The sequence below is a fragment of the Lygodium microphyllum genome, chromosome 18, assembly GCF_053477565.2.
Source record: "Lygodium microphyllum isolate KBCC chromosome 18, Lygodium_microphyllum_v1.1.10, whole genome shotgun sequence".
Classification (NCBI taxonomy): domain Eukaryota; kingdom Viridiplantae; phylum Streptophyta; class Polypodiopsida; order Schizaeales; family Lygodiaceae; genus Lygodium; species Lygodium microphyllum.
Window position 1 is genome coordinate 92,167,854 of NC_141152.1, and position 19,726 is coordinate 92,187,579.

Below are 19,726 nucleotides of genomic sequence, written 5' to 3' on the forward strand. Positions count from 1 at the left end.
CGTCCCCTCCCCCTTTAACTATATCACATACAAGTTGTAGAGGGAGGGTGGAAGGGTTCGAGATTTTTCTGGGTATCTAGATGTGTAGATGCTCATGGGGGGGTATGGGTAAATCCCCAGACCCTGCAAAGTGTAGGAGGGAGTCACTATGATTTATGGGAGGAAGGGGGGGGGGGCAGAGGGGACAAGGGACCTACATCATTGTGCATGCACAAATGCTTACAAGGGGGCATGGGCACTCCCTCTAGCCCTTGCAATGTGTGGAAAGGGAGCAACCATAAGGTCCCTCCTCCTCCCCTTTAATTATATCACATATATGTTGGGGGGCCTAGAATGATGCCAGGAGGCATATTCCACGGTGGATTCCGTGAGGTTTTGCAGTGGATTCTATAAAATTTATTATTACTAGGGCTCATACACAAAGTGGGTTCTTTGTGTGAAAAGTCGATGGGGACGCCTATCCTTTTCGGGCGTTTTGTTAATGTAATGTGTAAGTGGGTGATTCCATAGCGGGTGATTCTACAAAATACATATTTAAATTAATAAACATTTATGAGTTTAGAGTGCACACTCGTAATAAATTAAGGTTAGGATTGATTTCTAACCAATTTATTTTTGTAGCTGAAGACTGCTAGGTATTCACTTTTTTCGATTTAATTGTATTATTTTTCTAACAATTGTGAATGCTTCAATTGATGTGTAGAGCAAGCAGCGGTGGCATTGGGAAGCATTGGAGGATAGCGTGTATTCAAATTATCATCAATTTTTGATGGGCGTGTATCTTAGGCATGGCGCCTATATTTTGTCGCGCTTATTTATTAAAGCGTTTGATATTGATTTATTACTTTTGTATACGCATGGACGGACGATTTAAATATTTGTATTGGACATTGTATATTGGGTACCGCCTGACTTTTTGGGCGCCCAATAGCTTTAATTATTTAGTGGCACAAAAGCAAACAAAAAAGCTAAAGCATGCTATTTTGTAAATTGGGCTATTTCTTGAGCTTGAAGATGAATAATATATTAAATATATGCTTTGTGGAGTGCTCAAACAAGGCATGGGGGGAGATTGCACCCAATTGGTCTCTTGTTCATGTTGTGCAAGCTTTCTTCATTGGTTTTTTGTGTAAAAAGTAGAGTTATTTTGTTCTTGGGGACCTTCTGATGCTCACTACGCACGCATACGGCATCCGATCTATGCACCATTGGTATCAGAGCGAAGCTGAGATCGAGAGCTTCCAATCGCTTACCATCTCATGTGAAGGCGGAGCTCCTGGAACGATCGAGCTCTACAGTGAGTCACGTGGTGAACGGTTGATACCAGCGTGTTCCTAGCAGTCAAGAACCCCCTTCTATACCCTCTTATCACGAAGGACCTCTCTCAATAGACGATGGACCGGTGGCAAAGCTCCTTCATCAAGTCGTGGATACAGATAAGACATTTTAGCCATAACCCTTTCAAGCTTAAGTAATAAGCTTAGTAAGCTTCAAAAGAAGCCTAATTAAAGCTTCCAAATCCGTTTTTAAACGCCGACGGCGGCAGGACGAACTGCCCGTCGTCAAATCGGCCAACAACATCCTCTGGTCCTTTAAATTCAAGTTAAGTCATAAAGACTTAAAGCTCCTTAAGTCTCCAAGGTCATTAAAATCTTCTTAACAACTACCTTAGTGGCAGTTTGTACTCAGAAGGACGTGGATCAATCTACTACTCCCTGAAAGTCCCTATTCACACTTGCAATTTTGCTGAACCAGTTTCAACAAAAACAGAAGTTCATACGCAGACTATACGCAGTCTTTACGCAACACTATTTTCTTGGAAGACAGTTGTGACAACGAATTCCGCAATCGTAAAGGAGAGATACCATAAAAGCCAAACAAAAATATACAAGCCTTGTAAACCCGCCTTTGAGCTACGCTCATCCCGCTAACAAGGTTTTGAGTGTGTGAGGTCTTTTGGAATTTTGTAGGATGACTTAAAAAAACATGGACAATCTTATGGCTGAAGGTGATTTACCCGAACCAACATTAATGGAGCAAAAGTTGGATTTTATTATGATGCAGCTTGAAGAAGAACGAAGAGCATGATAAGCTTTGCAAGCTCGATTGGCCAATCTGCAATGATCTACCACCAACCAAGATGGATCACAACCTGATGATCTTATACGACACACCATCGATGCAACACTTGAAGCCCAATCCATTCGCAAAGAAACAAAGATAAGTAAAAGAAACTTCAAATTTTATACTTTCAATGGATCATGCGATGGAAAGACTGTACTTTCTTTTATCAGTCAATTTGATGATTACTTCCATGAAGAAACATATGTTGAGAAAGACAAAATTAAATGTGTCACTAACCATTTAGTTGATTGAGCATATTTATGGTGGACTGTGGTCTGCAAGAGCGTTGATTGTCCCACTACCTGGGAGACTTTCCAAAAGAAATTTTTGTAGAATTTTCTTCCTCCCCAATTCCACGAAAAAGCCATCAAGCAATGGGATCTACAACAAAGGGATCACAAACCTATTTCCCAATACACTGAACGTTTCTGGAATGCCCTACTGCAACTACGTATGCTCGAAGATGTACCTGAAGCAACTCATAAATGCAGGCTTATGTCTGGCCTACTTGGACATTTCTATGCGGAAGTCAATATGTTCAAGCCAACAACCCTTGAAGATGCAATTTCCTTGGCCCATGACACTGAAGACAAAATTTACGGACGAGACAAGCGACCACAACAATTTTCAACTAATGGTAACTTTGGTTCCAAACAATTTAATTCAAATTTTCGAAGATTCAATCAAAGTCGTTTTCTTCCATCTTCATTCCGTAAATCTTGGACACGACCACCTACCTTGCCATCAAGCACAAATCCAAACCCTAAGCCATCCCCACAGTCAAATCCCAACATTCCTAAACTTCCTGCCATTACCAATAATGTATCCAAAGCAAAACCCATAGTTTGTTACAAATGCCATCAACCTGGACATCTAGCAGCCAATTGCTAATCCAAAAAGCCATCCGTCCATATCAATTATCTTGGAGCAATAGAAGATGAAGAACGTGAGGAAATGCTGGACTTTATAGAAGATGATGACGATATTGGTGCTACTTTGGATACTTTGCCAGGTATACCAAGTCCCCATTTTTTATTAACAATGAAAGGTTTTGTGCATGGTAAAGAAAAGACTATTTTACATGATGATGGGAGCACACATGACTTTATTTTTGCAAAATTAGTCAAAGAATTGAATTTACAAACTGTTTCTACACATTATCGCATCAAGGCTGCATTCCTAGGTACGAGATATAATGGAACACAAGAGGTGCATAATTTAGAAATTAAAATTGGTGATTATACTAAACGAAGAAATTTCTTAGTTGTACCTTTGCATTCTAGTGACATTATCTTAGGAATGCCTTGGCGTCATCAATACAATCCTGATATAGATTATTCTACGCATTCAATTAAAATTTCTTTTCAAGGAAAACAAATCACACTGCATGGTATGCACGCTTACAATAATTTTCCACTGCTTACTCATACTCAAGCTAAACGTGCATTATGTAAAAGTAGCAAATCTTATTTAATATGGGTGAATGAAATTCAGGCTAAAGAAAAACAGATGCATCCTAGGCATACACAATTTCTTGCCCAATTCCAAGATTGTTTTGCTACTGATTTATCACCTGGATTACCACCTTCACGACCTAAAGATCATAAGATAGATTTAATTCTTGGAACACAACCACTATGTAAAGCACCATATAGACATAACCAAATTGAACAGAAAGAAATTCAAAATCAAATAGAAGAATTACTTAATAGAGGATTAATTCGACCTAGTAGTTCTCCATTTGGTGCACCTGTTTTATTAGTGAAGAAGAAAAATAATACTTATCGCATGTGCATTGATTATTGTGCCCTAAATAAAATTACTGTTAAGAATAGATATCTGATTCCTAGGGTAGATGATCTTATGGATAAGTTATAAGGATCTGCCATATTCAGTAAGATAGATCTTAAATCTGGATATCATCAAGTAAGATTGGACAAATCTGATATATTCAAAATTGCATTTAGAACACAATTTGGACACTATGAATTTCTAGTTATACCTTTTGGTTAATGCACCAGTCACATTCAGTCATATGATGAATCGCATATTTCTGAAACATCAGCATTGTGTCATAGTTTTCTTTAATGATATATTAGTATTCAGTAAAAATGAGAATGAACATTATGAACATTTGTCTTTAGTTTTTAAGTTGTTAAAAGATAATCAATTATATGCTAATCCAGAAAAGAGTAAATTCTTCCAAACAGAAATTAAATATCTAAGCCATATTATTTCATCAGAAGGTATTAAAGTCGACCCTAAAAAGATAGAAGCAATTTTAAATTGGCCCATACCTAAAAATGTGCATGAATTATGTTGTTTTCTAGGTCTTGCTAGCTTTTACAAAAAAATTGTGAGGAATTTCTCATTACTTGCATTACCTTTGACAAAACATTTAAAGAAGGGTATAGTGTATAACTGGTCTGACAATCAACAAAAGTTCTTTGATTTGCTAAAACATGCTTTAACTCATGCTCCTATATTACAATTACCTGACTTCAATAGACCATTCTTCTTAGTAGTTACTGACGCAAGTGGATCTGAAATAGGAGTAGTCCTTATGCAAGATTCTCATCCCATAGCCTACTCTAGTTGCAAACTCAAACCATCTGAACTTAAATATTCTACCTATGACAAAGAATTGTTAGCTGTAGTACAAGCCTTACGTCAATGGAAACATTATGTAATGGGAGCTGAATTTATGATCAAAACTGACCAACAAAGCATTAGACATCTCCTTAGTCAACCACAAATATCTGATCGACACATTAAATGGGCCGCTTTTATTGACAATTTTCATCCCATTATACAATGTCAACCTGGAAAAGAGAATGTTGTAGCTGATGCTTTGAGTAGAAGACCGACAATTCAAAATATTTCTGTCATATCATTTGATTCCCTTATTCCTATGAAAGATACTTATCATCAAGATCCTACTTTTCAAGCTGATTGGAATAAACTTGTTGCAAATAATTGGATTCCTATTGATTCATTGTCTTACAATAATGGATTTATGTTTTATGAAAAAAGATTATGTGTGACTATTCCATTTCGATCATTTATTTTGCATGAAATTCATTGTTCTCCATATCAAGGTCATAGAGGAATTATATCTACTTTGCGTACATTAACTGAAGATTTTTATTGGCCACATATGGACAATGATGTATCTAATTTTGTATCTGAATGCTTAATTTGTCAACGAGTTAAAGACACCATGGTAAACAATATGGTTTACTAATGCCATTATCTATTCCATCACGACCATGGGAACAGATTTCAATGGATTTTATCACTGGTCTACCTAGCATAAAGCTAACCATGATATGATTTGGAGTGTTGTAGACAGGTTTAGCAAACAATCATATTTTATTCCATGCAAGAAAACTTTAACTGCATCTCAAGCTGCTCAATTGTTTTTGAAAACTGTTGTTACTAATCATGGTTTACCAAAAGCCATTATTTCTCATTGTGATTCTAGATTCTACAATAATTTTTGGATTACTTTGTTTGCTAACTTAGGAACAAAGATTGATTTTTCATCTGCATTTCATCTTGAAACAAATGGTCAAACAGAAGCTACTAACAGTACCATTTTAGATCTTTTGTGTGCTTACACTATTTCAAAACCACACACATGGGATACACATCTACATTTACTTCAGTTTGCATATAATAACACACCACATACAGCTACAAAGAAAGCACCATTTGAAGTTTTTTATGGATATCGATTGCCTACACCTGTTACATTATTATCAAACAAAATTCAAACTAATGATGATATTACTAGCATGCATGCTACTATTTTTGATGAATTTAAAGATATGATTAACAAAGCCCAGTAATCATGTACAAAACAAGAAAACAAGAAAAGACATGCTATGAATTTTAAAGTTGATGATTATGTTTGGTTACGAATTGAAAAACAAAGATTACAAAGTGTAGATAAAAACGCAGTTGTCAAATTAGCACCTAGATTTTATGGACCATTCAAGATCATACACAAAATCAATGACAATGCATTTAAACTAGAATTACCACAACATTGGAAAATCCACATCACCTTTCATATCAGTTTACTACGACCTTTAAGAGGCCAACTACCTATACACCCTATCTATGAAAACCCTCCTTTGCTAGATGATGAAACTGAAATCCTTGAGTCTGAAACTATTATAGATAGTGACTTTATGACCACTAGAAGTGGTCGTAGATATTCTAGATATTTGGTCAAGTTTAAAAATCATCCTGTTGAAGAGGCCCAATGGGTGCACGCTAGAGATCTAAGTGCTTTCGCCACATTGTTAGCTCCACATTGAGCTAATAGCAATTCAAGACAATTGCTATCCCACCCCGGGGGGAATGATGCCAGGAGGCATATTCCACGGTGGATTCCGTGAGGTTTTGCGGTGGATTTCGTAAAATTTATTATTACTGAGGCTCATACACAAAGTGGATTCTTTGTGCGAAAAGTCAATGGGGATGCCTATCCTTTTCGGGCGTTTTGTTAATGTAATGTGTAAGTGGGTGATTCCATAACGGGTAATTTCGTAAAATACATATTTAAATTAATAAACGTTTATGAGTTTAGAGTGCGCACTCCTAATAAATTAAGGTTAGGATTGATTTCTAACCAATTTATTTTTGTAGCTGAAGACTGCTAGGTATTCACTTTTGTCGGTTTAATTGTATTATTTTTCTAGCAATTGTGAATGCTTCAGTTGATGTGTAGAGCAAGCAATGGTGGCATTGGGAAGCATTGGAGGATAGCGTGTATTCAAAATTATCATCAATTTATGATGGGTGCGTATCTTCGGGATGGCGCCTATATTTTGTTGCCCTTATTTATTAAAGCGTTTGATATTTATTTATTACTTTTGTATGTGCATGGGCGCATGATTTAAATATTTGTATTGGACATTGTATATTGGGTACCGCCTGACTTTTTGGGTGCCCAATAGCTTTAATTCTTTAGTGGCACAAAAGCAAACACAAAAGTTGAAGCGTGTTATTTTGTAAATTGGGCTATTTCTTGAGCTTGAAGATGAATAATATATTAAATACATGCTTTATGGAGTGCTCGCATAAGGCATGTGGGGAGATTGCACCCAATTGGTCTCTTGTTCATGTCATGCAAGCTTTCTTCATTGGATTTTGTGTAAAAAGTAGAGTTCTTTTGTTCTTGGGGACCTTTGACGCTCACTACGTGCGGATACGGCATCCGATATATGCACCATAGAGCCCCCTTGGATATCTAGGCATGAGTACATGCCCAAAAGGGAAATAGGCACCCCCCTTCCCTTGCCCTTAAAATGTGTGTGTGTGTGTGTTGGGGGAGGGGGGGCGACCATAACATCGCCCCCTCCAATTCCCATGATTAACTTTTATTTAGAAAACTCTTTTTTGAAAAAGTAAAATTTTTTATTTTAAAGCCCTCCTTAAAAATTTTCAAATGATATATTTTTAAAAACCTTAAGAGATGGAGCTACCTAGAAATTTGCTTTAGTTGAAAAACTTGCAATGGTTTTTTTCCTACCAAAACAAATTATTTAAAAATGATAAAAACTCAAACATTAAAAAAATCTAGTATTAAAATATTCAAACCCCCTAACATAAAAGAACCTAATATTAACATTATAAAAACCTAACATTAACATTATACAACCCTAATATTATGTTTTTCAAAAATAATTTTTTAGAAATTTACAAAATCTTTCAAAACAAACTTAGCATGGCCACCCTTGTGTAGGAAAACTGCCTACCATGGAGATCCTCATGGAGGGCAACTACCATAAGGAGTGTGGGGGTGCGATGGGTGCTTGTAGATCATTAGAGACTTGTGGGGCCCTAGCAAGGGTTGTAAAACCACCCTCCCTCTTTCTTTTCCCTCTCTTTCTTGGGAGAGAATGAGAGGTAGGAAGAGAGTGAGAATGAGTGGTGGAGAAGTGAGAATGATACTTCAGACCCCCCATACATACACAAACATGGTTCTTATTTTTCCTTAATTTTCGGCACTCAAAATCCATTTTTTCCTTATTTTTCCCCATTTTTCCTATTTTTCTTGTTTTTTTTCGCAATATTAAATGACTGAAAATACAAAATGAGTTGTGGGCTATGGCCCTTAGGTTCATTTGCAGCAAAAACACAAATCTAGTTGGTGTGTCTTACTATATTTTCCATTTATATATCAAGAACACCCAATTTTCCCATATTTTGCGTGTCTTACGGGTTTTACACTATTAATTTCATTCACAACACTTATGATTTTCTAATTTCCTGAGCATAAACTGATCAAACTCATAGCAAGCAACATTATGATGCATAATCATCCCATGGGAACAAATATTTATGAAGCAAATTGCATAAAACATCAATTTCCTTTGTAAAAATGAGATTACCGTTCTTTGCGGATTGCGGGTTTTTATTTGCCATGTCTCGGGACTGATTTCGAGCAGCCATTAATGCTCATGATAGTCCACAATCAGTAATCTTCCTTCCTCTTGAACCACGAAGCAATCCGGTCTTCATTGGACAAGCATCCGTCATCCATTCTTCTTCTTCTTCTCCTTCACCACATGAATCTGCCCTTAGGGGAGAGAGAAGAAGGAGAGAGAAAGACTGAAATCAGAGATCTTCATAGAGACCACCATTTGAGGAGTGAAGACCGGCAATGTGACCAGCAGGCAAAGGGGAATCAAGCCCCATGATCAATTGGGGGGGGGGGGTTGCTCACAGGCAGGAGATGGCATGATCAACAAGAGGGCGCAAATTTCGGCGCCTCCTGATGGCGTTTTTTTCTCCCTCTCTCATCCCACGATTTGTTGCTAAGTTTCATGTTGCATATGTTAAATTTCATGGAAGCAGGAAGGAGAGCAACACGGAGTGAAGCAACATGCTTACACTCTCTATTCTTCTTCTTATTCATTTAGCACACACACATAGTGCATATATAACCTAAGGTCATAAAGACCATTCACACTAGAAGTAACACCGACTTATTTAATACACCTAACTAATCTAGCCAGACTAGCTGTGTCCAGCTCATGTCGGTCAAACACACATGTACGAGCTTGATATTCTAACACTCCCCCTCAAGCTCAAGACAGCATATGTACTCCAAGCAGCTGTCTAAAACCACAAAACTTATCTTTACCCAAGGACTTGGTAAAGATATCCGCTACCTATTCATCAGTCTTCACATGCATAAGATCAACTCGTCCTACAAGAACCATCTCTCTGATGAAATGGTAGTGTACCTCAATGTGTTTCGTCCTGCATGATAGACTGGATTCATAGCTAGGAGTACACTACTCAGATTGTCACATAGTAACTTCACTGGAGCATCTACCTGTATGTCCAAATCAGCCATAAGCTTGAGCAGCCACGAAATCTCGCATGCTGCCAATGCAGCACCCCTGTACTCTGCCTCAGTACTTGACAAAGCAACTGTAGGCTACTTCTTACTGCTCCAGCTAATCATGCCGCTACCAAATCCAAATGCATATCCACTCGTAGATCTACGATCATATGAGCAACCTGCCCAATCTGCATCCGTGTATCCAGTCAATATCAAGGGCTTATCTCTGACATAGAACAGCCCATACTCTACAGTGGACTTAACATATCTCATAATGCGTCTAACTACATCTAAGTGTGGCTTTCTAGGCTTCTGCATAAACTGGCTTATGAGCCCTACAGCATAGCTCAAGTCAGGCCTAGTGATGGTCAAGTAAATCAAGCTGCCAACCATCTGCCTGTATATAGTCACATCCTCTACTTCAGCCCCAGTGTTCATGTCTAGCTTGACATTCTGATCAAGAGGTGTATCGAGCGGTTTGCATTCAGTCATGCCATACTTCTTTAGCATCTCTATGGCATAGTGCTTCTGCATCAGCCATAACCCATTGTCAGCTAGAATTACCTCAATGCCTAAGAAATACTTCAGTTCTCCTAGGTCTTTCATGTCAAATTCAGATTTCAGCATCTTCATTGCATGTTGTATACCCAAGTCATCATCACCAGTGATTATCAAATCATCAACATATATGACCAGCACTACTAAACCACTGTCAGTCTTCTTTGTAAATAGGCTATGATCAGCCCTACCAACAGCAAACCCAATCTTTGCAAGTAGTTACTGATCCTAGCATGCCAAGCTCTCGGAGCCTGTTTCAGCCTGTATAATGCCTTTTTCAGCCTGCATACGTAATGTTGAAAATCAGGGTGCACATACCCTTCCGGCTGAACCATATAGACATCCTCTGCTAGGTCACCGTTAAGAAATGCATTCTTAACATCCATCTGCTGCAATTTCCAGCCTTTAGCAGCAGCCAAGGCAATCACAGTGCGTATAGTTGCCATCTTGGCAACAGGGCTGAATGTTTCATCATAATCAAGTCCATACTGTTGGGCATACCCCTTTGCAACCAGCCTGGCTTTGTATCTCTCCACACTGCCATCTGACTTGCATTTGATTTTGTAGACCCATTTGCAGCCAATGGTCTTTTTCCCTTCAGGCAGTGGTACTAAATCCCATGTTTTATTTTAAGCCAAGGCATTCATTTCTTCATCCATGGCTATACACCAATTCTCATCTTTCACTGCTTCAGCATATGTACTTGGTTCTTTGACCTCCATCACTTTTGTCATGTATGCATAATGCTTTGTAGAGTAGCCACTGTATGTCAACCTGTCAACAGGGTATCTGACCCTCTGCGAGCATCTAAGCTGTGGTGCACTACTCGATTCACCTCTCTCATGAGGTGGAATGTACCTATTCTGCCTTGTGCCAGGCGTATAAACAGTCGGAATACCAAGTTTGCTGTCTAAAGTATCACTAGACTCATAGCCCGAAGTCATTCTGCCAGGTGTCATCATACCAGATGCATCCTCAATAACTTTCTCTTTTCCTTTGCTGTCCAAGACTTCATGTCTCCCCCTCACTGACATACCCATGTCAGTGGACGGTGAGCTCCTCAATCTCCCTGTCCATGGGGATACTGTCTGACTGATAGGTCCTGTCATAGCAGTGCTCTGCTGCAAATCAACTGTAGAGACATGAGTGGAAGGCATATCAGATGGCACTGCAACTGGTGATACATACCAAGAACCCATCTCATCAAAGATAACATCCCTGCTTACCAAAGTCTCCCTAGTAGAGGGATCATAGCATTTGTATGCCTTCTTCTCCTGCGAATATCCAATGAAAACACACTTATGTGTTTTGGGATCCAACTTCTTCTTTTTCTCATCTGGAATATGCACATAAGCAAGACAGCCAAAGACTTTCATGTGAGTTACATCTGGCTTATAGCCATACAACTTCTCAAACTGTGTCATCTCATGAATACCTGCAGTGGGAGTCCTGTTCAAAATGTATACGACTGTCATAACAGCCTCTGCCCAATAGTAAAGTGGCATATGCTTTTCATTCATCATAGCCCTAGCAGCTTCCATTAGAATTCTATTCTTCCTTTCAACTACTCCGTTTTGTTGTGGAGTGTAGCGGCAGGTGAGCTGCCTACGAATGCCATTTTCAGCCAAGAAATCATCAAATTCATTTGATACATACTCCCCACCACTATCAGATCTCAAGCAAGAGATGTAGCATTCAAACTCCTTCTCAACCTATGCTTTAAATTGCTGAAAAACAGCAAAGACCTCATCTTTTGTTTTCAATATGTAAAGCCAGGTATATCGACTGTAGTCGTCAATGAAGGATACATAATATCTAGAACCTCCCATAGATACATTATGAGCTCGCCCCCAAACATCAGAATGCACTAACTGCAATGGACGTGTAGTCAGTCGTACATTCCTGATAAATGGCAATCGTGACTGCTTACCAAACTGGCAAGCCTCAAATACATGACCAATATCTGAATATTGGAACTTCGGTAACCCTGTAACCAGCTGTTTCTTTTGCATAATTTGTAGCCTTTGCAAATTTACATGCCCCACTCTCTTGTGCCATATTTCCAAATCCCTAACAGTGCCAGAACCATGGGCAAACATAGCTGAATTCAGCTCTGGCAAAGAAGCATCAAGAGTAAACATTCTGCCATTCCTGTGACCACGAGCTATCAACTTGCAGCCATTTCCAAATTCTTCAATAAAGCAACCATGCTTATTGAATCTAACCTGCAAGTTATGCTCCATCATCTGACCAACAGATAACAAGTTCTTCGTAATTGAAGGGACATGCAATACATCATGCAAATTTTTCTTTCTGCCATTATGGACCACAAGAAGCACTTTGCCTTTATGCTCAATACTATGCTGCGTGTCATCACCTGTGCATACATAGCCATGCTTTTCAGCCACCATATCCGTGAACCAATCACCATGAGGGGTCATGTGATTCGACGCCCCCGAGCCAATGTACCACACTACATCATCAGATGATTTTTCAGCAGCCTTATCTTTGACATACTGCATGGCAAACAGTCTATCACCAAAGTCATCTGCCTGACTGGACGTAGCATAATGTCCATGCTGCTTGCCCTTCTGATTTCCCTGCTTCTTCCAGCAATCCTTTGCAATATGCCCATACTTTCCGCAATAGTGACAATCCTTATCTTTTTTTGGATTGTCTGACTGACGCTGCTGCTGCCATGAGCCTCTACCACGGGAGTTAGATCTCCCCCTGCCTCGAAAGTTTCCACCACCTCTTGCATTTGATGACTGCTGATTGCTATTACTATAGGATGCATTCTGCTGGCCTTCTTTGCCAGATCCATAGCCTCTACCACGGCTAACACGACCACGCTGATTCGAATAAAAAACTGCATTCTTATTCTTTGAGCTGCTTGACCCTGTAGCTAAGCCAAGCTTCACCTCTTCATGAATCAATAATGGAACCAGCTCATTAAAATCAGGCATCCCAGCCCGCACAGATACTGAAGTGTCAAAAGATTTGTACTCCGAACCCAAGCCATTTAAGGTCACTGCAACCATATCCTCATCTTCTACCTGTGAGCCAATAGATGCCAGCTGATCTGCTATGGTCTTAACCTCTGTGACATAATCTTGTATGGATCTATTCTTCCTCTCCATGTTATTGAATTTCTGCTTCAATTATATCTTCCTTGCACTTGTAGTTGTGCCATAGTATTTGACCAATATATTTCATGCATCTGCTAGGGATTTACAGTTCATGATCTACATCACCATAGCATCCGAGATACATAATGACAACTAATGTAAAACTCTGCGAGCTCTTTCCGTCCAAGCTCGATGTGCTCGTCTTTGATCAGCTGTAGGATTCCTATCTGGAACTTCAGGTTCAGCCTCAACACCTGTCACTAAGTCCCAGTATCCTTTGCCTATCAGAAAGTTCTCCATGCGGAACTTCCATATTGCATAATTGTTGCTATCAAGCTTTTCTCCCACAATCTGGGTTACATTATCAGTTCTATCAGCATTTGCCATGTTGCAGACCTTGCCTGACTACCTGCAAACCAAGATATTCTTAACAGTTCAACTTCAGCCCGGAACTGTTTATGACAGTTTTCTGCAATTAATTGCAGTAAAAAACTAGGGTATTTCAGCCCACTAACAGTCCAAAACAGCTCACACCAAGTGGCTTAACCTGTGAGTAAAGCAATCAATGCAAATACTATGCATTCACTTCGGTTTGAACTCCTGCAACCTCACTGCCAGGATACATATATGCAGTCTGAAAACTGTAATTCTGTGAGTGACCAGCAGTGATTTCAAGCCCAAAACTGAGTAGTATACATGACATACATATCCCAAACCTTTATAGACATCTGCTAGTACATGTAGCAAACCGAGCATAACCAATGGGACACAAATCAGTGCAAAGATAGCAAGTATAAGTATCAAGGCTTCTGCTTACAAATTGCAATTAGCAACTTCTCAGTAAACCACAGTCAATCCAGCTCCAAAAACAGCCTCAAATCATGTTAGACATTCACTTTGAAGATTTAGGTTCAATACATGAGCATTCCGGTATCTATAGGCATCCTGTCTTCATGAATCCAATTTATATATTGCATTTACTGCTTGCAACCACTGAGACAATGTCACTGTAGAAATCACCAACCTTAGACTTCAACTTCCATGATCCCTTGATGCTCAACCCAATCCATAAACCTCCAACATACATATCCCATGTCATACATATGGTAGATCCTAGCCAAGCGTCAAGTAATGCTTCAGTGAAAGCTAATGCTTGCTGCCCACTGTTCTGAGACAGGTTTCCAGCCTGTTTACACTTCCAAATCTAAGTATTTTCTTCAAGGAACTTCAGCTCAAAGTCTTGAGAACTGATACTTATGTCTTCTAGAATGCTCCTAGGCTCGAGTGAGGTCCATAAAGCATGTCAAAGAGCTTCAAGTCTCTTCCAAAGTATTGCATATGCTGTATATACACTGTATACAGCAGTTCAGCCTTCTGTTCCAGGTCTATGTACTCTGATTTTAGCTCATAAGAGAGCTCCAACACAAGCAATGACTTCTTGTAACCCTGAACTACCTTCCAATATCTGCTCACTAGCATTTGATGACCTCTTGTACAGTGCTCATGTCAATTTTTCTTCAGCAGAAGCCATGCCTTCAACAGGCGCAAACACAGAGGCTGGGCAGATCTGTGCTGCTGCACATCTTGCTCATTACTATGATAATGATGCACTCACTGGTGCTCAATCAGTCCTTGGAAGACTCCTCAGCAAGCCACAACCCTGCTTCAAGCAATGAGACTCCAATGCTTCACAGTACATACCTCTGTGTGACCAGTGATGGAAATGACAGTCAATCCTCTTCTTTTTCCAGCTCTTCAGTTCACTCTTCAAGTCTTCTTCTTGAGTGCATTCCACCAGTGAGCCCATTCATGGCTCTGATACCATGTTAGATTTCATAGAAGCAGGAAGGAGAGCAACACGGAGTGAAGCAACATGCTTACACTCTCTATTCTTCTTCTTATTCATTTAGCACACACACATAGTGCATATACAACCTAAGGTCATAAAGACCATTCACACTAGAAGTAACACCGACTTATTTAATACACCTAACTAATCTAGCCAGACTAGCTATGTCCAGCTCATGTCGGTCAAACACACATGTACGAGCTTGATATTCTAACAGCATAAAACTCCCAACTTCCCAAGGGTCATGCCCACTTTGGCCAAATTTTGTCCACCCCTTCGTATCTTGACCGGTTTCTTGGCTCCTTTCCCGTTCGGACTCCGAATTGAGCTCTAAAAAATCCTGGGCGTCCGGCTCGGCATCTCGCATTGGCCGGTAACTCTTTTCAACCCACAAGACAGTCTGAAAAATTATGAAAAATCAACAAGTGTTGCTCAGGCGCCTTTAAAGCACTTTGACCCTCAAAATCGTCCTAGATCGAGCCACCGCCTTCGACGTTGAATATTTTTCCCTTGATATTTGTAAATTTTAGCTATTTTTAAGCACTTCTCAGCACCAAAATTCTACTGTCAGGTTCTCTAGTAGCCAGCTTTGCTTTGAGATATTCTCCTAGTAGTGGGTTCCTTGATGCTATTATGTTTCCTGTCGAGCTCCTTGTTACTGGAAACCATCGTCAATCTTATCCACAACTTGTGCTTCATGCTTTCTAGTGCTCAGTTTGGAAGTAGGCTTTTCCTTTCCTTGTAGTGCACCCTAGGTGATGAAATCAAAAGGTGAGGTGAGGATGCACTAAATGCCTGATGCAGACTCCACCCTACTGCTCATGTTTGTAGCCTGATGTGGCTCTAGGCGCAGGTCCTGGATAATCTAAAATCTTATAGAAAGACCCTACTGCATTCTCTATTCTGCTTCAGGGTTGATTAGTTGGTTGGCTAGTCGCCGAACGTCACGTCCAATTCCAAATTAGGTCTGCTCGGTGTCTAGCTATTCGGGGTGAATCTTCGGTCACCCTGTATGGTCTCCAGCTTCCAAGATTAAATTGGGTTCCTTAGGGGATCAGAGACGTGACCAAGGTACCCAAGACTGTGGCCCAGGTAAACAACCTTCTATTCAAACTCTGGTGAACTGGTCCGATTCTAGGAATCATTTCGATTGTAAGAATCGGACGGGGATGGTCCGATTCCGGGAATGGGACGGGCGGGTCCAATCTTACTCAGGTTGACTAGGACACGTGGCCTGAATTTGATGGGCTGGTCTGCTTATAAGAATCGAATCGGACCAACGGTCCGATTTTTTTCAACTGGTCCGATTATGGGAGTCGGACTGTCCGACTCTCGAAATCGGACAGTCCTATTCTGGAAATCGGACACATTGGTCCGAGGGCGCGGACGACGGCCTGCAAGTTGCACATGGTGCCTCTAGGTCAACGCCTACTTTATCAAATCGTGACGTGCCTTACAAATACATGTGAGCAACAGAGGGAAACGTCTGGCATACCTCGAAGCGATGGGATGCTTGATCACTCAGCACTTCACGATCTCCCGCAGCTCTCTCTCTCTCTCTCTCTCTCTCTCCCTGGCTCTCAAGCTCACAGTTTTCCTAGAAGGCAGGGTGTCAAATGTGGCCTCCCCTGGTCCCCTAGGCCCCTTATTACCTCATCTCAGTCTATTGTAGACTCAGACATTAATCTCATACACTCCTCCAGCCAGATGTCTGAATTTGCACCCCAACTTCCCTGTCTCACATCTGTTTCCTTCTTTTTCCTTCAGACAGGGAAGTTGGGGTGCACGTCTGTCTCACAACTTCCGTGTCTGACTAGGACCTCACATCTGAAATGCTTGATCAATAAGCTGTCTGTAGGTCCTCACATCTGTCTCACAACTTCCCTGTCTGACTAGGACCATCTGTTTCCTTCTTTTTCCTATCCTACCCTTAACCTATTGCAACAAAAATGAGAAACAGAAATAAAGACAGATGGTCCTACTCTAACATTCAGCGTCCTACTCTAACATTCAGCAACAAATCAAAATACTTACTTGCTCCAGGGATTAGAACCTCCTAATCCTCCTAACTATCTCGAGCACTAATTCAAGCTGCAAACCCTACTACCATGCTCGATTTGACACGCATGGTGCTCAAGGCTCGATTCCGTCGATCACAGCAACATAACCAAAATGTAGGGGAGCTATGGAGCTCTAGCCCGAGACCTACAGACAGCTTATTGATCAAGCGTTTCAAGCCGAGCGGCCATGGCTACCTCTCACATAGTCGACGTGCAATGCCTACCTTGCGGGTGTAGTGAGCTAACCTTGATGTTTGATTGAGTCCCCTCCTTTCTCTCACACTTCGGTAGCTCCAAGATCCTTCTGGCAAGCTCAAGCAACCTCAAGCCCCCTCCGTCAAGCTCCATCCCCCATAGTCGCGCAAGACAAGAGAAGAGAAGAAGGGAAGGAACGATGAAGAGAGAAGATGGGGAGCTTCTTCTCCACGATCCCTCACTCTCACACACTCACTCCCTCACTCCCTCACACTCTCTCAATCCCTCACTCAAGCACAAGCATGAAGGTAAGAAGCAAGAGAAGAGGAAGAAGAAGCTTTAGCCACACCCAAGAATGAGTTTCTCATTCACTTTTGAACTTTATATACATGCCCTACCTTTTGGGCGGTCATCCACACTTTTTTACATGGCCGGCCATAGGCCCTCTTTTCCTATTTTCCACTGTTCCAACTCATCCCATTCCCACTAATGCCTACAATTTGCACACGAGTGAGCCCGGCGCTCTTTTTACAAATATTCAAGAGTGCCTTCATATTTAATGGCGCGCTTTTACTCTTTTCTTTTCTCGAGGTGACACTGTCGTTTAAATCATTCAAATTTCCAAGCTTCCATTTTTTCCGCACTTTTGTTCCATTTTCGGTTTCTTTGTGCTGTGGTAAACAATGGGATCAGTCTAGCAAACATCCCTAACCCCACCATCTAGTTGCAAGCCAAGATAGTGCATGCCCTATTCTCCAACCACTCATACTATACCCTCATGGCTCAAATCTCGATTCCGATGCTTGAAAGTATTGCATTAAGGGTCCTAGATGAGGTAAATTTGAATGCCTACATCCACAAAACAATTGAATCATCATCCAAGACATTATCATCAAGCCCAAGACCTCCAAAAGGTGAGTCACTAGCCTACCACAACCAAGTGTCTACATCAAAAGAATCCCTGGTAGAGTTTGTGGAGGGGTGCTAACCACCATGATCTAAGGAGCCATAATAGCCCTAGCTTTCTAGAAGTCGGTGGCAATGCCATTCTTTGATACTACATGTCATTCGAGAATGCATCCATGCTTCATCCAGAACTGGCACTTCAAGGGGTTCAATGAGAGATGATATAGCCTACATCTTTCAAAGATTTCTCAGAGCTAGGTGTGTCTTCCAATTAGAGTGGACATATAAATTGTCAACAAATACCTCTAGCTCTTGCCTAAGTATGTCCTTGAAAATGGCACACTTGAGCCTTTGAAATGTGACCAGTGTGTTCGTCAATCTGAAGGACATGACTACATAGGCAAAGATGCCCCACTTGGTAGCAAAGGGAGATTGTGCCTATCATGCGGATGCTCTTGTACATGATTGTATATCTGGAGAGGCCATCCAAAAAAATGTAGGCCTCTTTACCATCCACTCTCTCGAGCATATGCTCAGTGTAGGATAGCGGATAATTATCCCTCTTCATGGCAGCATTGGCTTTCTTGTAATTGATGCACACCCTGATGTTTCCATTCTTCTTCATTACAATCACTATGGGTGATGCCTAGTCCTTGTGCTTGATTTCATAAATGAATCCTATGCTTAGTAGCTTATTGATTTCCTCTTTAAATATGTGATCATGCTTAGGATTCATTGGGTATGGTCACTGCTTGATAGGCATTGCATCAGGTGTCATCGGGATGTTATGAGTCACTACACTCAGATCTATCCCTTTTAGCTCATTGAGTGACTAGGAAAATATTTCTATGAATTCTCACAAGAGAGAAATAAGTTTTTCCTCCTCATCCTTAGTCAAGTCGTCAGCCACAAAAATCGGTCTGGGTGTTTTCCCTTCTTTTTCTAGATTGACCTCATTGACTTTTGCAGATCCTTCTATTGGCTCGCTCACTTGTCCTCATCTCTTGGCTCCTCGCAAGACCACTACACTTTCACCTTTTTTAAATCTCATGAATTGCTTTGGCAAGTCTTGTGGCTTCCTCTGTTCCTTAGCTTTTGTGGATCCCTAGGCTCTTACCTCTTTTTCTCCTTTAACCTCCTACGCCTTAGATAGGTCTCCTCTAGTGTGTTTTTTTAAGGTGTTCATGGTATCTTAGGATCATTGTCAGATCTTACTTCTGATTTGGAATCAAACTCTCCATCTTTGCTAGAAGAGGGGGTCTCTCTCCAATGGTGATTCCGTCTTGAGTGCTAATGCAACACCTAGTTGGGTAAGACATGCTTTGTCATAATCAATTGCTCCTATGTGCTCCAACCATGTGCTATCACATCCCACCATTGGCGTGATTCCTTTCTCAATTCTCAAGATGCTCTTTTTCTATGATTTTGAGTTTTTCCTAATTTGTTCAATCTTGTGCCCCTCCGTTTTCTACTCTATCAGGTCAATCTCTTTATCGCTCTCGTCATTGGATGAACAATAGTCATCGTACTCATCCTTGAAATC